Raw genomic sequence first — 24,155 nt, 5'->3', positions numbered from 1 at the left:
CCCTTAAATAATGATTTAGATTGCATTCTAGACTGATTAGATAGATTTTTAGACAGACAGACAGACAGACAGGTAGATAACTAGATAAATAGGTAGATAGACAGATACATATAGGTAGATAATAAATAGATGGATAGATAGTCATAGATATAAATAAATAAATCAGTAGATAGGTAAAGATAAATAGAAAATAGACAATAAATAGGCAGATGTAGATAGTTGGATAGAAAGGTGAAGTTAGACATAAATGAAAATATATGAATACACAGAATAGATAGATAGGTAGATTTTTAAAAGAACATTTGTTAAGCACTCACTATGTATGAGGCTCTGAACTAAGTACTGGTAATACTAATGAAAGCAAAAGAATCAGTTTCTGTGCTCAAGTATCTTATATTCTAATAGAAGAAGAAAATAATACATGAAAGGGTGTTGGAAGCAGGGGAAACTACAATATGATCTGGAGATGGTTCAGGAAAAGCCAAGGAAATAGCATGGTCAAAGAAGCAATACAAGTAGAAAAAACAACATGCACATTCAGAGAAATGTGAGTTTGACTATAGTATAAAACAGAAAATAGTGGCAGTTAAGGTTGAAACAATGGATTGAGTTATATTGTGGAGCCCTGAGTGATGGGTTAATATATATGGAACTTACAACACAGACTATAAGTTGACATTGAAGGGTTTTTAATGACTGAGTGCTATGATTATACTCATGCTTCATAAAGATTAATCTTTTAGTGAAATATGCCCTCATCGTAAATCTATCTCTGATCAGTTTGTTCTGTCAGTCACAGTAGCATTTATTCTGAATCTTTTCATCTTTATTCAAACTTCACAAAGCTTCCACTTGCCCTCTCTCTCAGATTTCACTGTAAAACTTTTCCACAGATTTCACTGCAAAATTGGAAAGCGTTCACCAAGAGGTCCTTCCTATCTCATCTTCCCCATTTCATGTTAGTTACCTTCTGACACTATATCCTCTTCACCTGTTTCATTGAAGAAGTGCCCTCTTCTTGCCAAGGCAAATTTACCTATAGACACAAGTAATCCTATAACATTCTAGATAGTTTCCAAGCAACTTTTCCTTTCATCAGGCCCACTTTCTCACTTAATTTCAATCTCTTTCTTTCTATTGGCTGTTTCTCTAATGCTCACTAACTGGCCCATGTCTCTCTCACCTTCAAAAAGCCCTAACTTGATCCATTCATTGATTCTATCACCCTATCTGCCTCTTCTTTTTTTGTGTGGATAAGCTCTCTGAGAAGGCCGACATTGAGTGGCTCTATTGCTTTCCTCTGATCTTCTTCTTCATTCCCTGCAATCTAGCTTTTGACCTCATAATTCAATTGAAATTGCCCTCTCCATAGTTGCCAATGATCTTATAATTGACAGATCTAATGTCTTTTTCTTAATCTCTCTGTAGTTTTTGACACTCTATGTCACTCTCTTCTACTTTGTACTATCTTCTCTCTAGGTTTTCAGGACATACTCTCTTCTAGTTCTTTTCCTATCTATATGACTACTCTTTCTTAGTCTCCTTTGCTAGATCATAGTCCAGGTCACATTCATTAATCATTAATCTCCTGGGTTCCCTTCTTTTTTCCCAGCTGCAATGTCTCTCCTGACCTCCCATATCCAACTATTATTAGATATTTTGAATTGGTTGTTTTGTAGACATTTTAAACTAAATATATCTAAATTTAAACACATCTTTTCCCCAAAATACTTTCTCCTTATGAATTTCTGTATTACTGTCAAGGGTACTATCCTCCTAATAATAATAATTGATAACATCTATATAGCACTTAATATGTGTCAGGCACTGTGCTAAGTTATTTTACAATTATTAACAAGTTTGATTCTTACAACAATTCTGGTATTAATTATTAACATATATGTATATATATATGCATATATACATATATGTGTAAATAGAATAGAGGTAAATGTATGAATAAACTAATAAATTAAAAAATAAATAAATTGGAGCCTCTATTTAATCTAGAACAATCAGTTTCCTGAAGCACTGAGTACTGATTAGCAGATTTGTTTAAAGAATAAGGTAGATAGTGAAACGCTGGATCTAAATTCAGGAAGACCTGAGTTCAGATGTGGTCTCACATATTTACCAGTGTGTAACTTTTGTTTACTTCAGTTTCCTCAATTATAAAATAGGGAGAACAACAGTCCCTACCTCATAGGTTGTTGTGGAAATCAAATGAGATAATAATTTATAAAAGCAAAGAATGCCACCTAGCAGCCTTAGCCTGGGTGCCTCCCAGTAGCTCACATTCACAATTTAAGTATCATTTCAACTCTTCACTCTCTCTCTTACCCTGTCATTTCTAAGCGGCTGCAAGGCCCTATTATTCTATCTTCATAATCTCTTTCCTATATGACCCCTTCTCTCTTTTGACACTGCCCCTATTCTGGATGTACCTCCTTATCATCTCACTTCTGACTATTGTAATAGTTTCCTTCTTGGACTCCCTGCTTCATGCTTTCTCCTCAACCTAGTCCATTTTCTACTAAGTTGTCAAAGATATATTCCCAAAGTGCAGATCTACATCACCACATCACATCACTACCTCATTACATCATTGAGGACTCCCTTCAGGATCAAAAATAAAATTCTCCTTGCCTATTAAAGTCATTAATAACTTGGCTCTTTCATACCTTTCCATTCTTTTTCTGTTCCATTCCACTTCAAAAATTCTTTGCTCTAGCAATAATGATCTCCTTGCAGCTCTTTCTATATGATACTCCATTTCCTAAATTCATGTGTTTATACCGGCTGCCTCCTGACTAAAATTCTCTTTCTGTTGATCTCTACTAGTTTTCCTTTCTTCCTTCAGTTTCCAACTAAAATCTCACCTTCTTCAAGAAGCCTTTCCTGGTCCTCCTAATGTCAATGCCTTCTTTCTGAGATTATCTCCAATTTATCATGTTGTTTTTCCTCTTAGGCTAGGAGCTCCTCGGGTATAGGGATTGGTTTTGTTTGTATGTTTGCTGGATTCTTTTTTCTTTTCTTTGTATCTTGAGAACTCAGCACAGTACCTGGCACACAGTAAAAGCATAATAAATATTTGGATTGACTGGAATTGGAGAAAGATTCAAAGCTCTAAGATGAATTAGAAGTCTATTTCAGTGGTTCTAGAAAGAGGGGGAGTTCAGTTTTGGAACTAAAAGTGGTATTATAAAAATGAATTGGAGGGGATAAATGGTACAGAAAATGCTAGATAAACTCTATAGGACTTTGCAAATTATTGGATGTGGGGAGTAATAAAAATAAAACTGATATTTCTATGGCACAGCATTATCATTCTCATTTTAGAGATGAGGAAACTGAGACTATAAGAGTTCAAGTAACTTGCCTACAATTAAAGGCCTAACAAGTGCCAAAGATTATCTTTTCTACTTCCACAATATCTTGTATATGTTTCCCCCTCACTCCTGGGTTACCATTCTATTTCAGGTACTCATCGCCTCTCCTCTTGACTATTGCAATAGCCTTCTCTTTGTGTCTCATTTCTTAAAATCTTTCTCTTCACTCCATCCTCCACAATCTGTCAAAATAATTTTATTGAAATAAATTTCCGTCTATGTTAGTTTCCCATTCAGCAAATTACATTAATTTTATGGCCTTTGTGATCAAACATAAGCTCCTTTTTGACATTTGAAGCCCTTCAAAAACCTGGTTCCAACCTACCTTTTTATCCTTGTTATTATTCCCTTTCCTTTACTTGATAGTTTAGGCTACTGGTCCTTTTGCTATTCTTTACATACGACATTTCATTTCTAATCTTCCAGCTTCCAACAGGAGCCCCTGTGTAGAATGTTTCCATATTCTATTTCTTAAAATCTCATTTCCTTCTAAATAAATTCAAACACCCTCTACTTCATGAAACCTTTCTTCTGTCCTCTTAGCTAGTGAAGTCATCTCCTTGGACAAAATAAATAAGTGGAGGCAGGTGAGATACTAATGGGTAAAGGGTAAATGGGTAAAAGGGTATAAGGGATCAGGAAAGACTTTATGTAAAAGCTGGTACTTGAATTCAGTTTTGAAGATGACATGATACTTGAAGAGAGAGAATAAAAGAGTGTGAGGTTTCCAGGTATGATGGATATCCAGAGCAAAGGCTAGAGTATGGGAGATGGAATATCCCCTGTGAAGAATAGCAAAAAGTCTCTCAGTATCTTAGGCTATTCTCGAAGATTTTATCATTGACCTTCATTGGTAGAGGCAATTTTCTTTAACTGAGAGTCCCAAGAATGGTGATTAAATAACAACTTTAAAGTGGTAAATACCTTGTAGGCATTACAAGTTCTATAGAGATTTAAGATGTTACTTGAACAGTCTAGCTTGACAGTAGCCATGCCTACTGACACCTGGCACCTTCCCTTTCCTCAGAATCCAGGCGGAATCAAGGGACAGATGGGAGAGTAGTTACCAAAATGGTAGTGCTAAAGACATAAGAAAAGTCCACAAATGGATATGGAGTGAAAATTACCTGTGGACAGTAGCAGCTCTGAGGAGTGTGATCTTTGAAAAGAGCTATGGCCTTTAGAGAGGAAACAACATTCAAAGTTCAGCAGAAATTTACACTTAAGGAGAATTTCATGAGGACTCATAAAGGAAGAAAAGGATTTCCATGACCAAGTATTGAGAGTCACATGGTGACACATATATTTTTTATTACTTTTGTACTTTAGATCTGAGTCTATTCTTCCATTGGATGGTATGTATATTTGTGGGAGGATGTGTCCCAGACATCATGGGAAAATATGCCAAACCTTCTTAGTACATCCATTTCCTTTTTTTTTCTTATTAATTTTATAATTATAACATTTTTTGACAGTACATATGCATAGGTAATTTTTTACATTATCCCTTGTACTCCCTTCTGTTCCGTTTTTTTCCCCTCCTTCCCTCCACCCCCTCCCCTAGATGGCAGGCATTCCTATACATATTAAATATGTTATAGTATTTTCTAGAGTACACCCATTTCCTAAAAACTAATGGAGTTCCACTGGTTTATTGATAATGGAAAATAGACAGCTAGAGACACTGAAATCTTTATACTAGAAAGTCAGGCTCCCAGGATTACCTGATATAACTTTTATGATAAAAATACTTGATCTCTGGTACCCTGTCTGGTAATGTGAGTAGAAAATGGGGCAGTAGCCCTGGACGGGACACTAGAAAAAGAAATAGGGAAGTAAGAAGAAGTTGATTTGGGTAGGGTGAGGGAGAGAAGATAAATTCAGTTTTGAATATGATTATTTAATTTTTATATGTTTATGTCTTGTCCCCTCACTTAGAATATAAACATTTCCTTTCATGTTGTGTGTCTCGGGCACCAAGAACGTGTTTAGCTCCTAGCATGTATTTAGCAAATATTTGTTGAAAGAGTTGGGTAAAGAATCTGACAAAGAGGAAAAGGGTTCTCATTCCAAGAGAATTTAAAAATAATTTTAAATAATTTCAACCTGGAAGGAAGGGCTACATGGTCTTCATTTTACTCCTCCATTTTCCAAAAGAGGGGATGATAGAGAAATGGTAAATAGTTTGGGCAATATTTCATGGGTAGTAAGTAGCAGAGCCAAGATTTGAACCTAGGCCCTTTGACTTCCAAGATAGGTACATGTTGAGTTCAGTAAAATTCTATTAGATATTTGATAAAAGGCTAACAAGAGTCCTAAGCAATAATAGTAATAGGAAGAAAAGATCTGTAAATGGTACAAACCCAGCTTTGCTGGGGAGGGTGAGAAAAGGCTATTACCTAGCTCCATAGTGCATAGTCTAAAGGTAGCAAAACTCATCTCAGTGAGTTCAAATTTCACCTCATGTAATTATTAGTTGTCTGACCCTGGGCAAGTAATTTAATCCTGTTTTCCTTGGTTTCCTTATTTGTAAAATGAGTTGGAGAAGGAAATGGCAAGCTACTCTAGTATCTTTGCCAAGAAATCCCCAAATGGGGTCATGAAGATTCAACTGAACAACTGAAACAACTGAACAACAATATAAACAACTATGAAATAAAAACAAAGTACACTGAATGTATATGTATGCATATATACCCACATGCATATGTTTATATATACATATAACATATGCAAACACAATATAGGAAGAAAAATCATTTATTGAGGTTAGGGACATATCTTCATTTTTTTTGTCTTTATTTTTCCAGTTACCCACTATAATGCCTTTCTTTCTCCTCCACGTAGTAGGAAAGTAGGAAAGTAGTAAGTCAAGATTAACCAGATTATATCTTCTTGACAGAATAATTGAGGTGCTGTATCAATACCATTCTTATTTATATAGGATATTGCAGTCAAAAGTGTTCAAAGATGAATATGTGCTGTTATTCTTTCTAAAACTAGAATCAAACTACTATGACTCATAGCATGAGAGGTGGAGGAAGCATATGCATATTTAGTATCCTTTGTCCAGCAAATTAGTTTACAATAAGGATATGTATATTTAGTATCTTTGTCCAGCATATAAGTTATCAATAAATCATAATAATTAGATACCACAGTGTGGATCTTTATTTTTATCTCTTGAAATTCCAAAATAGACTAGAAATCTGACCTCCATCTGAGCTAATTTTATAACTAGGGTATATGATGTTTATGGCAAATTGTCTTCCCTTATCTACCCATTCTACCAAATAACTTCTCTAAAAGACTAATCTTTTTATCTCACTAGTCTAACACATTACCGAAAAATTACCCATAAAACTTTGTGAAGAAATTAGTCAGTTTTACTAGGGCATCAAGTACACGTTTACTATTTCAACATTACAAAAATATATGCCTTAGGATTATGAGTGCCTGCTTAATTTATGAACCCTATTTACTAACAGTTCAGAGAATTATAGATCTGACTCAGTGCATTTCCTCTCTTTCTCTCCACATGTAATATCAAATTAAATTTCTTTTTTTTATTCCCTTCTGGATGATTCATGATCACCAGTATGAACGGGCAATATGACTCTCTGGAATGAGTCCTGCAGGTGTCATTGAGGTATATATAAGGCTGTTTGTGCCAACACTAAATGACGCCAATCTGGTATGTATGGTGACCTTCCTCTGTCAGGATATGAGCTGGCAGTAAGTATGCCTCTCTCTACCTCACAACCTTTCTAAATTACTGCTTCTGAACTGCTACAGTCTGGGACATAAGAAAATCACTGTTAGAATAAATGTAGAGTAAAAGTATATAAATGCACTAAAGGCCTAGGGGACTTTGCTATGAAATAAATACATAAACTTTAATGCATGAACTTTGTAGTATCGTTTTTTGATTGGTTAGAATTTTTTCCCTTCAATATTCTAGGTAATTGAGATTGCCAGATGAAGGACTTCTAGATAACTGAAATATTATCACACACACACACACACACACACACACACACACACACACACAGAGCCAAAGTCCTAAACAGACAAGTTTATTTAATTTAAGAAAATATGCATAGCTACGGTTATCTAGATGGCTTGTTTAAATTGATCCAAATTTATTATATTAATCTAAAATTTATTTGCCAAAAACTTTGCAAGTCTAATTAAAAGTCTAATTTAAGAAAAACTGAGGGAAGGAAAAAACAGCCTAGTTATATGCATGTTAGATACTATAGATAGTAGAATCATGAAGGAAGAAGAACAGCAATGGACATACCCATAAGTTATAGGAGACAAAATTCAAAAATGAAGCCAATAATAAAGCCTCTTGGCTTAAATATCTATATGCAAATGCCCAACGTTTAGGTGACAGCCTATTCCTAATTAAGGGAAGAAGCAGTCTCACAGTGATCAGAAAAAAGTACAAATTGACAAGCTGCAAGACTAGATAAGAAGAATAAAAAATAAAGGAACTCAATTACACAGGGTTTGATAAATTTGAGACTTTAAATTACTTGTGGAAAGAGCTCCTTATGTAACAAGAAATGTTGGGAAAAATAAAAATTAGTTTGGCAGAAATTAGGTTTAGACCAATACCTTACACCAGGTACAATAACAAAATCACAATAGTTGCATGACCTGAATATGAAAAATTATATCATAAAAAATTAAAGAAAAACCCCAGGGGAACCTTTCCTAGCTATAGTTAGGTAGTTGTAATAGATATATCTGGTAAAGGTTTACTATTCAAGATATATAAGCAACTCCCAGAAATATGTAAGACCAAGCATTGTTCTTCATTGGGTTAGATAATCAGACGTATCAGTTACAACCTATTGACCACATCTAAGATTGCTTCAAATCATTACTAATAGAAAAATTCATATCAAAATTATTTGATGTTTTACTTCACATTCAGCAAATTGGCAGAGATAAAGAAAAGGAAATGGTCAATGCTGGAAGGATTTGGAAAGACAGACACAGTTGGAGATGGAGTTATGACTTGCTCTAGCCATTCTGGGAAGTAAATTGGAATAATGCAAATCAAGTGATCAAAGTTTCTATAACTTTTTATATCATGGACCCTTTTAATAATCCAATAATCTGGATTTTAGAAGAAGTTTTAGGATAATGTTTTTAAATGTGAAAAATAAAATACATAGTTATTAAAATAGTTGTTTAATATTTTAAAAGTTCATACAACCCTGGTTAAGAAACTCCACTTTTTAGACTATTTGACCCTAAGATCTTGGTAGTATTATACGCCAAAGAAGTAAAAAATAGAAAGAAATATATTTTATGGACCAAAATATCCACAACATTCCTGTTTATAGTAGAAACAAAGTAAGTATTCATTTATTAAGGCATAGCTAAACAAATTGTGGTTCATAAATGTAATAAAGTAATATTAACTGATAAATACAACCAATACAGAGAAACATGAGCAGATAAGTTAATTAATGCAAGGTGAAGTATCAGAACTAATAATATACACGATTACAACAGTATTCTTTTCAGTAAGTGGAAACAATAACACCCTAAACCTGAACACCATATAATTTTAATGAACAAGTTTTGCCCCAAAGAAGGGTTAAGAAAATGTATCCCTATCCTTTAAAGATTTGGGAGGACTATGGAACACTGCATATACTGTTAAACTGAGTTGATGTACTGGTTGTTTTTTTCTGAACTCCTATTTTCCTCTCAAAGAAATGATTCTCAAGGTAAAAGAGCAGGAAGGATATATTTGAAAATGAAACTGATATAAGAACAAAAGATATCAACAACAATGAAAAAAATTCCACTAAATTCTGAAAGAAAAGCAGAATAGAAATTCACATGCTGCAAAATAGAGATGAAATACAAGAAGCAACCAGTATGGGTCTGTGGGCTGGAATGGTTCCTCCCAGTGCACAGAAGCAAGTTTAGAGGCTGTACTTTTGAGTGGTGAGTGGCTAAAAACAAATGTTGGGTGGTGAATTTTGTGTGTGTTTGTGTTAGAAATTGAGGCTGGGTAAATTTTTTTTTTTTTTTTTTTTTGGAAGCTCATTGTGGTGGCTTGGAAAGCATGAGGTGGTTGGTGAATCACTGCCAGAGAAGGACTGGAGCTGTTCCAGGTGTAATTGTATTATGGTAGAGGCACAGCAAATCCTGCCTAGGAGCAAACTGGAGGCAGCCAATAAGAGAACTCTGGAGGGAATTCAGAGAACACAGTGGTAAGACCCAGACGCCTTCCAACAAGTAAAGGGGCAATAGATGAAGAATAGCGAGTCAACATAAAAAAATACTACAGATAAATAGGAAGTGACTAGCGACACATCCAGTGCACTCTGGTATAGATAATGTATCCATTTCTAAATGAATAGTAGTGAAGGAGCTATGTGAATGTGTGCAGAACAGCAAAAGTGGATGCAAAACCAGTCATGGATTCTGTTTCCTCCTACTCAATTAATATGTGAAATGTGGTAATTGCTTCATCAGATACTGGGGGTGGAGGAGCTGATAGCTTTTTCTTCATCCCAGCTCTGAAGAAAAGTAGTTAATGCTTCTGTCCTTAGGTGAAGGTGGAAAGAGTGTTGATGGAGAGACCAGCTCACTGACAAAAATTATACTGTCTCTGGGGAGGCAGCATGGGCGAACAGAAGTCTGGACTTTGTCAAGGAAGGCTCCCCGAGTCTCTAGACAGATCTTTAAATCTGAGACAGTCTCACATTTTAGGCAAAATGTTTGTTTTGGTTCTGGTACTTTTTCCTCTTCTCTTGGGATGCAAGGGAGGAAAGAGAAGTGCTGGGATGCTGGGACATGGGCAACAAGGTGGTTCCAGGTGGAAGTCATGATGACCCAAGTTCAAATCCGACCTCAGACACTTATTGATTGTGAATTTCCGGGCAAGTCATTTAACCCTATTTGCCTTAGTTTCCTCATCTATAAAATGAGCTGGAGAAGGAAATTGCAACCCACTGCAGTATCTTAGCCAAGGAAACACCAATGGAGTCACCAATGGACACAACTAAAAATGATTAAACAACAAGAATATAAAGGAACAATCCTAATAATGCAGCATCTGACCTAATGAGACCTCTGCAGATACCAAACTCTCCTCTGTTTGAATGATACTTAATTAAGACCAAAGTTAGAATTCTGAAGGTGCAAAGCAAGTAGCCATTCATGTGATGTTAGGCAGCACAGTATGTAGAACATCAGGTCTGAAGTCAGGAAGAAACAAGTTCAAACACAGAATTAGATGCATACTAGCTGTGTGATCCTGTACATTTGTCTCAGCTTTCTTATCTGTAAAATGGGGATAATAATAGTACCTACTTTCCAGAGTTATTGTGAGGATCAAATGAGATAATAATTTCCAAGTACTTAGCACTGTGCGTGGCACATAGTAAATGATATTATTATTATTCTTTGTATTATATAATTTACCTGTTTAAAACTATCTCCCCATCCCATCCCTGAAATATTACATCCTACCAGTAGAAGTTTATTCTTTTGATTGATTTTTTTTAAATTATAGCTTTTTATTTACAAAACATATGCAGGGGTAATTTTTCAACATTGACTGTTGCAAAACCTTCTGTTCTAAATTATCCCCTCCTTCCCCCCACCCATTCCTCTAGATGGGAGGTAGTGCAATACATGTTAAATATATTAAAATATATGTTAAATCCAATATAGGTATACATATTTATACAGTTATCTTGCTGCACAAGAAAAATTGGATCTAGAAAGAAAGAAAAAAACCTGAGGAGAAAACAAAAAATGTAAGCAAACAATAACAGAAAGAGTGAAAATGCTGTGTTGTGGTCCACACTCAGTTCCCATAGTCCTTTCTCAGGGTGTAGATGGCTCTCTTCATCACTGAACAATTGGAACTGATTTGAATCATTTCATTGTTGAAGGGAGCCATGTCCATCGGAATTGATCATTGCATAGTTTTGTTGTTGCTGTGTGTAATGATCGCCTGGTTCTGCTCATTTCACTTAGCATCCATTTATGTAAGTCTCTCCAGGTCTCTGTAAAATCATCCTGTTGGTCGTTTCTTACAAAACAATAATATTCCATAACATGAATATGCCATAATTTATTCAGCCATTCTCCAATTGATAGACATTCATTCAGTTTCCAGTTTCCACAAAGGGCTGCCACAAACATTTTTGCACATGTGAGTCCTTTTCCCTCCTTTAAGATCTTTTGATTGATTTTTACCAAATTATCAACTGAAGCCTCTTCTACCTCCAAAGAGTAACAAGAGCTACTGGCCCAGAAAGAATTTACAGAAAAATTAAAAAAAAAACACTTTACAAATCAAATGAGAAAGATTGAGGAAAAATAATAGCAAAAATAATGAAAAAAATCCAAGAAAAACAAGGTTATGAAAATAAAGTCAATTAGCTAGAAAAAGAGATCCTGAAACTTAACAAAGGAAGAAATTCTTTGAAAATTAGAATTGGGCAAGGGAAAGCCAATGAAGCTTTGAGATCATGAAATACAAAACAAAATATAAAGACTGAAAAAATAGAAGAAAATAGAAACATAAGAAAACAACAGATCTGGAGAATAGATCAAGAAGAGAAAACAAATTATTCCCTTCTCCTCTTTCTGAGACTAAAGTAAATATAAAAATTAAAATGATTAATTAAGTAGAGTTTATCAAAATTCCATTGAATTTCCTTTTCCAGGAAACTTCATCCACCTACTTTTAGGACCAGAAATTCTTAACATTCAAGTGCCCTTTGGATCACGTGACACTTTTAAAGGTGTGACATTTATTCTTTTTTCTCCCTTCCCCCACAAGTTTTCTTGTCCTTTCTTCTTTTTCCTCTTTTCTTTTTTCGGCATTCAGTATTTTATTTCTTTTCTTCTACTGAGTTATTCCATGAACACTGCTTGAATCTGTTGATTATACTCTGGACTCATAAAAATATTTGCCACATAAGCATTTTTAAGGTCTTAGAGTTGTGTTTACATACAATACACCATTTTTGTTTCGTTTGTTTTTTGCAAAAAATTTAAGTAGCATACTCTCAAACATACAGACCTAAATTAAATCCTATAAAGTCTGACCCCATTCAATGCTCATCTTTTTGGCTTTGCTTCAACTCCAGAAAAAATTCTCAGAGAATCACTAAAAACAAAGCTTGGGTGTGGCTCATATCTAGTTTAGAAAATAAACAACCTCCCTCCTACAAAGATACTCATGATAGGAATTTCTAGCTTATAACATTCTACTTCACTGAGCAGAAATGCATAGAATTCATAGGACCCTCATGAATAAATACAACAAACAAAGCATCTCATACAACCCATTACAATTTTTATTCCTCCTAGGAGGTAAAGACCCTTTTGGGGACTTCTGAAAAGATATTCAACATTTACCTGTGACCATGGTTACCAAACCATGCACAGTGGTGAACTCACAGGGGGTCCAAGGAATATTTTTAATTCTCAAAGAAACACAGCAATTCTCAACATCTGTTAGAAACTGGTAGTTATAATTTCATCATTAGATCTCCCTATATTTCTTTTGACAATGTTCTTGAATGTTTGAGATATGCTTTTGTTTACTTGTACTTTCATCTACACAAATAACTTCTTTAACTTTCTTGCTTGTAAATTTTTTTCAGTGGCTATTATGATATAAAGCAAGTACTATGTGAAAATGTGGAACAGGAAACATGGGCAGTAGTGTACAGTTTGTTTCTAAAGCTTGAGAATTTGTACAGTGTCTAAAAGATATATACCTTCCAGTAGTAATTTTAGTTATTTAAAAATGAAATAAAAATAGTATTTCAATTTCAATTTTCAATTTAAGCATTATTCTTTTAAAAGCTACCAAATTGTTAGGGTATAAGCACTTATTAAGTTATTTGGACTTAATTAATAAATAGAACTATTAGATACTTGTTTTGGTCTTGAAAAATGCTTTGAAAAAGTTACTAAGACAAAGGCACCATGAATTAAGAATACCTGGGAATCTTTGACATAAGACCTTTACTGATTAAGAAACTCGTGGTAACTGTCATAGAAAGTTTTTAGGATCATGAATGCCTGGCATCTCATCACATGACTTTCTTTGGGTTCTATTGCTGTACTTTGAAATTTAAGAGTTAGAATACTCAGGCTAAACCTGAGGTGATCCAGCCATGAAATAGCCTAAAAGGCTGTAAACATCGATTATTTGGAATCAACAGTAATTGTCTTGTACATCTGCTGTAAGCTTCCATTTTCCACTAAAGGGAGTGGAAAGAAATACCTGGCCCACATCCTAGAAGACTAAGGGAGAGAAAAATTATAAGCTAGATTCCAAAGGCAGAAATGTCACCAAAGCGAGGGGCCTCATTCTTATAACTACAGGGGAGAGGTTTCTCCAAATAAAGTCTGTTCCTTTGATGCTCCCTCAGTCACCTATCCTTATCAACATATTTCCTCAATCCCAGAGGACTTGTCAGGAGTTCATTGTATCCTTCCAGCAGGGGATTGATACTTACCACTAAAAAAGAGGTCAAGACATATGTTCTACTTCATTGGAAGTTGTTCTTTCTCACAAAGGCCCAAATACAATTAGATTTCTCTTGCTCATTCCTGCTATATTAGATAAACATATCTAAGTATGTATGTATGAATCCATTTTACAGATGAGAAAATTGAGGCTCAAAGAGATGATCATGTTTCATCTAAGTTATTAGAGACATAATTCAAATTCTTGATTTTCCTGATTCATTCCTGTTCTCTTCCCTTTTCTTTGCTTTCACAATTTTGCTTCTGTTTTTACTTTAGTCACATTGTTTTGAAATTTTCTCAGACACAGATTCTTGCTCCATAATGGTAATTTTTAACAGAGGGTCAGACATATAGCAAAACTCTCCTCCAAAGCTATGTTTTCTTGCTCTTGAGTGAGAGGAAGTCACACAGAATATTCATTATCTATGGTAAGGGACAACAAGCATCATTGCTTAAGGACACTTAGGGACACTGGCCAGATTTGCTTTGATCTTACAAAAACATCCAAAGATATCTGTATATTCTGAAAAATGTTCATAAATTAGAATACAAATGAAAACATTTTTATACTATTTTCTTTTCCTTTTACTGAATAGTATTGTCTATTCTAGAAATATTAATTAGGAAACTTGAAATTAAAACATACTACAGTGCTTGTTCCTATCTTAATTCTTCATAGTAATTAGCATCAGGGAAAGCTAGTGCAAAGCAAGAGGGATCAGGAATGAGTCAGATTCAGAGAAAGGCTTTAAGTCTGAATCATGATGGCATGCTGATACCAGGATAAACATGAAGAGAAAGGGAACTAAAGAAATCAGTGGGCCAGAAACTAAATAGCCACCTATGAAAATACAAGTACTAAAAGCTAGGGCAAGAAAGGAGAGATAATGAACAATTTAACATTATATTGTTTTCCATTCTTGAGCCTTCTTGGCTCTTGGTCCTAGTGTTGCTCCTGCCTTGCCAAGTCTCAACCCTGCACTACTCCTACTGTTCACCCCTTCCACTCCTACTTACATGCTGCTGAACGATGCTGGGGGAAGTCAAAACAACTGTGTTGAGTGGATCAGTTACAAATTTATGTTATCTAATCTCAACTGGGTCTTCATTGTAGCAAAGTAATTCTTTTGTTCTCTTTCCCCTTTTAATTAATGTTCTATAACATTATCCATAGTGACTGTTTGAAAACTTTTATTTTTGCTTCCTATATTAACTCTTTCCATAACTCTCTTAGATGACCTTAACTGATATTTTACCCCCCCCCAAAAAATTATAGAAAATCACAATGGATTTCCTCTTATCTACATTTCAAAATTCCTTGACATCACTCCTTTTTTTTATTCTCTCTTCCTTTATTATAGACTTGGGTGAACAAGTTACTGTTCAATCAGTTGCCAAATCTTTATTCTAACTTCATAATATCACATACCTGTACTATTCCAATAGCCTCCTAATTGGTCTTTCTGTCATATCTCTCTCCTCTCCAATCCATTCAACTGTCAAATATTTTTTCCCCTAAATCATGTCTCTAACTATATTATTCTCTCCCTAATTAAACTGCAGTGATTCCTTACTATGTTCAGTATTAAACATCAACTCCTCTATTTAGCACTAAAATCTTTAATATCTTGGCTTTGACCAAAACCGTCTTATCTGCCCTTTATATACTTCAGAGTCTAATGAAACTGATCTTCTTGCTGTTCTTCAAATGTGAACTTTATCTCCTCTTCCTGTGATTTTGCAAAAGGGATCATTATGTCTGGATGCTCTTTTCTCCCACCTTATCTCTTTTTAAAATCTCTATTTTCTTTAAAGGATCTACTAATATTCTACTTTCCATATAACACTTTTTTTTTCTGATCACATCAGCTGCTAGTGACTAATTCTCTCAAATCATCTTGCACTTATTTTATATATACTTAGTTGTATATATGTTGTCTTCCTAATTGAAAGATACATTCCTTAAGGACAGGGACTATTTCAATTTTGTCTTGATATCCTCAGCTCTTAGGACAGTACAAGTACATAGTAGGTGTTTAATAAATACTTTTTGATTAACTGAGATACAAAATTCAGATAAATAAGTATGTAGGAGATGAAAAGATAGGGGAGATAAATGGAAACATAATTGAGATAGTAATAACAAGAAAGGACACAATTTGCCTATTTTGAATGTGAGCTCCTTGAGAACATTGAGACTGTTAAATACTTAGCATGCTGAACATTATGTTCTATTAAATGCTTGATTGATATGTGCCCTCAAAGAAATGACAATCTAGCCAGAAATATGTATTGAGAAAGATTAGAGCAATATAGGAGACCATCATGGAAATTTTTAAAGAATAGAACTTGAAGTCACAGATCCTAATTTCAAATTCCAGGTCTGTTACTTATTATCCTTCATTTGCCAGAGTGATTGTGGATAAGTCACTCACATTTTCTGAACCTTATTTGAGGAAACTTTACAGTTTCCTTATTTGTAAAACAAAAGGGTTGGATTCAGGCCTTTTTCAACTTTTTCCATTCATGAGCCTTTTTCATGAAAAATTTTTATATGACCCTAGAGATATAGGTATATATATATATATAATGGATATACAAATCATTTATTGATAATAAATCATGTAACGAGCTGTCGTCTCCAGAAGCTGCTGGATCGCTCTCTGGGAAGAGATCTGCTGTGTCTTCTACTCAAATCTCTCCGACAGATTCTTCTTCCTGTAATGAACCGTTGTCTCCAGGCAGTTGCTGTTAACTCTTGTCCAAAGAAGTGACTTCCCTTCCTGCAGAGAGCTCCGTCAAGCCTGATGCAATTCAGAGTCTCTTCTTTCTCTGAGAGTCCTCTTCTTTTATTCTCCCAGAGAATGGGCGTGGGATAATGCAAGGGCTTCTGGGAAGAACCACCCCAGCCAATGAGCTTGCCCCCTCTATCAAGTCAACCTGAGTTCTCACCTTGTAACTATCCAGACAACCTCAGTTCTCACTTAGTAATCCTAACAAAATCATCTTTTTGTGACCCCTTGCATTCAGTTACATGACCCCATATGAGGTTCTGATCCACAGTTTAAACAGCTGTGGACTAGATAACCTCTAGGGTCTTCCCCAGTTCTAAACCCTAGGTTCTTTGCACATAAGGATATTATTGTACAGATGAAATTTTGATGCTCTTGTTTTTTTTCCTTTACTTTTAATTTTACTTTTTTAAGGAAAAAATAGTGTACCCTTCCTAGGAGGTCCTTGATGAATGCCTATTCCTGCTGTCATTTTTTAACATCAGCATTTTCCATCACACCAGAGCTTGATGATAAAAATTGCTATGCTATTGATGAAAATGCTGCTGTTCAGCACTCCCAATCTTGATACTGATCTATCTCCTTCACATGCACAGAGCAGCATGTGAGGCATAGTTTAAAGAAATGACATTTTACAGCTCAAAATGGGGGATGATTTGGGTTTTAGGGAAACTGACAATTGGGAGCTAACTTCCTAAGAAGGGTGCAGTGTGGAAACAGACACCTGCCCTTTCCGCCTCTTGTGTACTGGCACAAGTAACCCAAAATTTGTACTCGCCAATTTGTTCCTCATTTGCATCTGTAAGTGCCAGTTGGCAGGGTAAAGCTCATGTTTTTAAACACTTCAGCAGTTCTCTATGCACCCATTCGAGTGGGTGCCTCTATTGAAGTCCTGTAGCAATTTAGTTTGCTTTTTCTGCCATTTCAAAATAGAGTCATGAGTTCAGGACCTCATCCAAAAAGATCCAGAAAAAAAGGAGTTGAGGGGTACAGAAAAGGAGGGACTTGTTCCTCCATCCTATGGCCCATGTCACTGCACATGCAAACATTCTGTAGTACCAGATCCAGAGTTCTTATTTCATAATAATAATAGTGACAATGAATACGGGAAAGTGAAATGGCTTGTGGAAGAATCCTGAGAATTGTTTATAGAAGACCAAATATTTGATTATCTTAGCCTTTCTGACATCTGTCAGCATCATGCAATTTTCATTACCAAAATGGAGCATAATTTGTCCATATTTCATTGCTTAGTCTTCCAAATTCCTGGCTCCTACTTCTGTACTTAGTTCAACCCTAATTAAAAAACACTAAGGCTGCACCTCAGTGACATCAGTGCTCCATTTTCTTGAGCAAGAAAACAGTGGATACACTTGTGGGCAGAAGAGATATAAGAGCAAACCTGGATTGGTGCCAAAAGACATTTTAGTTTAAGTCTCCCATGGGGACCAATCTGTTCAGTCATAGCTGAGGATGTTTCTCAGAGAAGACAGTGCCTTTGGTTAATGGGTATACTATGCTACAAAGTTAGTTACAGCAACTTCTTTGCATTCCCATACTGAACTTGCTTTGGCAACTATACATGCTTGGCTGGGTCTTTAAGCAACCGGTGTCAGATCTAAGGCCAGGGGGAATGATTCCTTCTCAGAGGAAGATTTACTTTTTTATTTATTTATTATCTTAGGATGATGACAGGAATGGCAAAATAGAATAGAAAAATAGAATATCCCCATCATGTTGGGGATATGTGGATATGAAGACACTAATGAGCATTTTAGTGATCCACTCAAACTTTGTTATCAATCTATTGACAGGAATTGGACTTTTGGAGATGCAGTGAGAAATTGAACCTTAGGGCAATGGAGGATAGAAAAAATGTAAATCAGAGAGGTCAAAAGGAGATCGTTAGGGAAGTCTTCTTTTTTGTTTTCATTTCTTTTTTTTTATTATTAATTTAATTAATTGTTTTATTTTTCTAGTTATACATGTATAGTAACTTTTTAAATGCATATTTCTCTATGAATCATGTTGAGAGAGAAAAATCAGAACAAAAGGGAAAATCATGAGGAAAAAAACCAGGAAATTAAACACGGCATGTGTTGATTTACATTCAGAATCCATAGTTCTCCTTCTGGATGCAGATTTGCCTTCATTTCTTTCCTCAGTTATATTTCTGCATGAAGCTACATGCTTTTTCTCCTCTTCATTTTATTTTATTTTTTTTGCTTACTACCTTCATGTGTACTTGAATGAATTGAGAATTCTTTCTATAATAAAATTTGTTATAAATACCTACACATAATGACACATAGCCATCCCATCATCTTAATTGACATTTAATATAATAGTCAAAAGTTTGAACTTGTTTTGCGTGCATTTAATTGATCCTTATATAATAAATATATAAGACAGGAATTTCAAGTGTTTATATGTCCAAATTACAGTTGAAGAAAGTAGACTGATAAAGATAATGGCCTTGTAGCTAGTCATCGTTAGCAGTACAATTCAAACAAATGTTTTTTTGACTGAGTTAACAAATTCTATCCTTTATGCAATGGCAAACTTTTTGCTCAAATAAATAATAGACTCCATAAGTTTCCAATGAATAGGGACAATCAGGAAATGTGTCTCTTCAACCCATGTGACAATCAATTATTGTCTTTGGAATCTGTTCTATGGAAACAGTAAGATACTATGATTTAATAATACACAGAGGGATTTGTCATTACTGAATTACTGAGTTTGGCCATACACGAAACCACTGCCATACTGCTAACATGCCAACTTACTTCATAATCTTTTATCAAGAATCAAAATCAAAGACTGACAAAGAAATATAAAATATCTACTAATATTCCAACCTAGTGGATAATTGTTATTGACTATTCTATGGGATTGTGGCTAGTTCTCTTCCAAATGAATGCATGAAAATGCATGTCTTGAGAACGTATGTTCCAGGAGCTGTGCAAGTGCAGATACTCTTTGCCTTCAAGGAGGTTACCTTTTAATAGAGGAAGATAATGCATCAAAGGAATTAGTGGTCAGGGAAGTCTTTGAGACAGGAAATTCAGGAGGAACGGTTATTGAAGCTGTAGAACAATTGATTGATACATCCCTTTCAGGAATGGTAGTGGTGTTAACTGTTCTCAGAAAATAAATTGGGAAGAGGAGAAGATATGATAAAGTGAATGCTCACCAATAAGGTTTCAGATGTTGGAACTGAACTCTGATGTGAGGTAAACTTGGGGTACAGTCAGAATGGCACTGAGATGGCTGGCAAATATCATTCATCTTCACATTTCTGTTTTCTGCTAAAGTTTAAAGAGCAACAACAACTTGGTGAATGGGACTCAAGAAGACAGATTTACAAGCAAAACAAATGAAACTATCAAAATTAAAAGAAAAATCTTTGTCCAATTTATTTCACTATATGCATATAACCTAGAAAACCGGAGCATAGGTGAATTTTACCCTATCATATATGAGTTTTTCTGTAGAAATATATGTATAATGAGTTTCTAAACATAAAATCCTATAGATATATTTTAAATAAGCATGATATTAAGATAATAAAATGGTGAGTCCTTGTTTTAAAGGGGAAAAATCATCTCTTCCCAGCTTCCTGCCTTAATTTACATTCTATAATTTTAGCTTTGGGCAGCTTGATATTGGAGATGTTAGTTGAATTTTCTCAACTGAAGATGGAACTATGCTGACTTCCCAGTAGAGTCCATGTAGTTGAAATTCCTATCAGAGTTAGATAAAGATCTATTTATATTACTTATTGGGTTCTTATTTGTGTCTTGAAAAATCAAATGTTGAAAAAAGCAAGACTGTCCCAAGAGAGTTACTGTGAGTAGAGAAGTGTGGACCTATTATGCCCTTCCCCTCAACATTTTTTAAAAAGTGGTTTTATGAAATTAAAATGAGCATCAAGATCTAGTCCCAGTCTCTTTATCTTAGAGATAGTAAAAAAATACTGGAAAATGAAGTAGAAGAGATTTTTTCAATTGATCACCATTTGAAAATCAATTATTTACTTATTTTTGAGCTAGGTGTCAGAAACTCATTAAGATTTTTCACAGCTGCCAAAGCAGAATGACCACCACATGCAGGATGAAAGCAAGATACCCCATTTGATGGACCATTGATGTAGATCTGGAAGCAAGAGTATTGTATTATGGCCCTTGTCAAGGAATTGCATTTTGTCTAAATTGACTTACTCTAGGAATGAAATCACAATGGAGGATACAGAATAAGAAATGGATAGAGCCTTCAAAATGAAATGAGATGTCATTTTATAAGAGAACCTCATCTCTTAGAATGAGAATTAAAAACACCTTCCAGAGGTATTCAGACTTAGGGGTTTCCTTTTCCATGGCAGTAACATGAACCTTTTTTGTAGGGATCAGATTATATTTTCTCTCTCTCTCTCTCTCTCTCTCTCTCTCTCTCTCTCTCTCTCTCTCTCTCTCTCTCTCTCTCTATCTATCTCTCTCTCTCTTACTCTCTCTCTCTCTCAATCTCTCTCTCTCTCTCTGTCTCACTCTGTCTCTTTCTCTCTCCCTCCCTCATTCTCTCTGTCTCTGCTAGTGTCTCCCTTCTCTCTGTCTCTCTCTGTATTTTTCTCCACTTATCTCTGTCTCTATATCTGTCTCTTTCATTCTGTGATTATTTGTCTCTCTATTTCTCTGAATCTGTCTCCTTGTCTCTGTTTTATATACTTGTGTTTCTATCTGTCTCTGCCTTTCTGCCTGTTTGTCTATCTACCTGTCTTTTGTTGTGTATCACTGACTGTCTTTGTCTTCTGATTCTTTCTGTATCTTTGTTATCGCTGAATGTATCTGTTCATATGTCAATATGTGTCTCTCTCCTCTCCTCTCCTTTCTTCTCCTTTCTTTTCCTCTCCTCTCTTCTTCCTTTACTCCTTAGCAGAGGCTGTTATTTCCAGGACTCTCTCTGTTTTCTCCTCTTTCACAAACATTTGGCCTGTTTCCCTAAGCTTTAACCTGATTTGTTAGATCCCATTTGCATGAGAAAATGACAAGGAAGGAGATGACTCAGGACTCCCATTTCTTCTGTGCTTCCTATCTTGCATCCTCAACCCCAAGCAGCCAAGACTACCTTAGCAGCTATAATTTTGTTCCCAGATCTTAGAGCTGATTTTTCATGCATAGAATTAACAGAAATCCAAACTCACAGAGGGAGTAGGCCCAAACTTTTGGCTCACTCCTGTTGTCCCCTGATGCTGTCCATTTACTCACCATACCTCACATCCAATTTGGTCTGGGCAAAATCAACAAATATCTATTCCAGAACCATGGAAAACTGTGCCCTTTTAAACTCCCTCTCACTTTGAGCTGGCTAAAATGTTGAATCTAGCTATTTCTGCACAACTGCAAGATATTTTTGTCACTTGTCAGGCAGGGTTTGGAGGCTGCTGTTGCAGACAAAGAATTCTGTCCACTGTCTTTGTCCATAGCTCAGAAAGACCAACAGCCAACACTCCAGTATGGAAACATCCATGCCTTTCAGCATTATCAAGCAAAGCCCTCATAGAAATGTAGGTAAGCCAAAAGGCCCCAGAGTCCATTCCTTGCTATGTTGTGCCCCCTTGTGTTCAGTGTGCCTCTTATGTCTCGGGTTGACCACACACATGGTCACAGTAGAGAAGTATGAATGAACTCTTCCATAATTTAATACCTGCCACAACTCATAGTGGAAATGAAAATTATCCACCTGTATTTTACCTAAGCAATAGAGAAATGCTACCTCCAAAACCCTCCCACAAAGTGGCAAATAGCAGTTTAGCTGACTTTTGCCAAGAGCAGGGCGGAATTCTAACAGCTGATATGCTCTGTCTAGCCAGATGTCAGGGACAGGGTCCACTTCATAATTCAGGCATGGATGTAGCAGCACTTTCAAGCCAATACTTTCCCAATCTACTTCCAAGAACCTTAGCTGTGGGGTAAGGCAATGAATAAAATAAGAAATTAAGGTTAGAACATTAACCATGTTATGCTCTGCCTTCTATTTTTACCTGAAATAAGAAAGAATATTAATATCAATAAAGGACCAGATGGGTCAAATGATACAAAAATTTGCTTGATCCAAGACAATTCTTAAATTTAAGTCACTCTATTAATCACTACCAGGCCCCTTCTGGTTAACTGAAATCTGAGGGGCCAAACTTTGGGTAATAGTCAAACTTCAGAAATATTTTACTTTATTAGCCTTGAATGTTGAACTGAATTAGTGAGACAAATTTTAATATAAATAAATATAAAGTCTGTGAATGACACTGTAATGATTTCTCCCTTCCTTCCTCCCTTCCTCTCTCCCTTCCTTCCTTCCTCCTTTCCTTCCTTCTTTTCTTTCTTCCTTCTTTTCTTTCCTCTCTCCCTACTCTTCTCTTCTTTCCCTCTTTCCTCTCCTTCTTTTTGTCCACGTAGGATATTATATCCAGATGTTCTTAAAAGCTTTTGGATTTTTTCTTTTGGATCTCTGAACCCTCCCAAGAGAGCATGAGGTTTACTGATTCAATTTCTTTTTTAAAGATCATGCCTTAAACCAAAACCACTCTGATTTTCATTGACTGGCCACAAATGGGTCTCAGGCCAAGCCTCATTTGGCCATTATTTGGGTCCTGATTGACTTATATTGAATGTAAATAGCAGTCATTTCTGCTTTGGCCAGATTTGTTTATGTATTTATTTGTTTATTTAGATTTTTTTTAACTAGGTGAAGGAGGTGCTTCTTTGCCTCAATTGCTACCCAACTGTAATCATTGAATGGATGTGGCCTCTGTCAAACTGAGACCTGTGAAAGACCTCAGCTTAAAAGAGCCACTGTCTCCCATTGCATCCAGGGCCTTCTCCAATTATTTTGATCTATAATTGGACACCTGGATCAAGATTACTCTGGAGGGGAAAGTGAGGCAGGTGACTTTTCCCAGCCCTCTCTCACTTAAATCCAATTCACTTGCTTGTCATGACATCATCTCCCTGATGTCATGATTATCTTCAAGAATGAAGAACAAACAACAATCTAGAAAAAGGCAGAATCTCCTGGGAGAGACCAAAAGTCACTCAAAGGGATTTGACTTAACCATCCACAGGAAAAATGAGTAGATGAAGAATTCCATTATCCAAATAATTGCAAGGATTTAAGATCAAAATTTCCTAGATCTTGTCCAGCAATATATGGAACAGTCAGTGCATTTAGAAAACAAGTTGAGTCCCGAGTTGAACAGAATGAGAATAGTGGGTTCCATTTCATTCAGGAAATTGTATACTTCATTAATGACCCTAAGCTTCCTATAGGGAAAAAAAAATCCATCTTTTTAAGGACAACATACATACATATCTATATCTATATAAACTGTATATATGATATATATGTATATATGTGACATGTGTATATATGTATATATGTGACA

The 24,155-nt window shown here is 35.4% G+C and overlaps 1 long non-coding RNA gene across 3 annotated transcripts in view; it reads left to right on the top strand.

Annotated features, from left to right (window-relative positions):
* LOC141554366 (uncharacterized) overlaps positions 1-24,155 on the top strand; it is a 72,203-nt gene that overhangs the window by 25,403 nt on the left and 22,645 nt on the right. For 2 of the 3 annotated variants that reach the window (XR_012485852.1, XR_012485854.1), the window contains exon 1: positions 9,485-9,631. The exons of the other annotated variant lie outside the window; for it this stretch is intronic. This is a non-coding gene — a long non-coding RNA (uncharacterized LOC141554366). Of the gene's footprint in view, positions 1-9,484; positions 9,632-24,155 lie in introns of those variants that run through there. 3 annotated transcript variants of the gene reach the window in all.

Source organism: Sminthopsis crassicaudata, chromosome 1, assembly GCF_048593235.1.
Source record: "Sminthopsis crassicaudata isolate SCR6 chromosome 1, ASM4859323v1, whole genome shotgun sequence".
Taxonomy (NCBI): Eukaryota; Metazoa; Chordata; class Mammalia; order Dasyuromorphia; family Dasyuridae; genus Sminthopsis; species Sminthopsis crassicaudata.
This window is presented reverse-complemented; position numbering and strand designations above follow the sequence as displayed.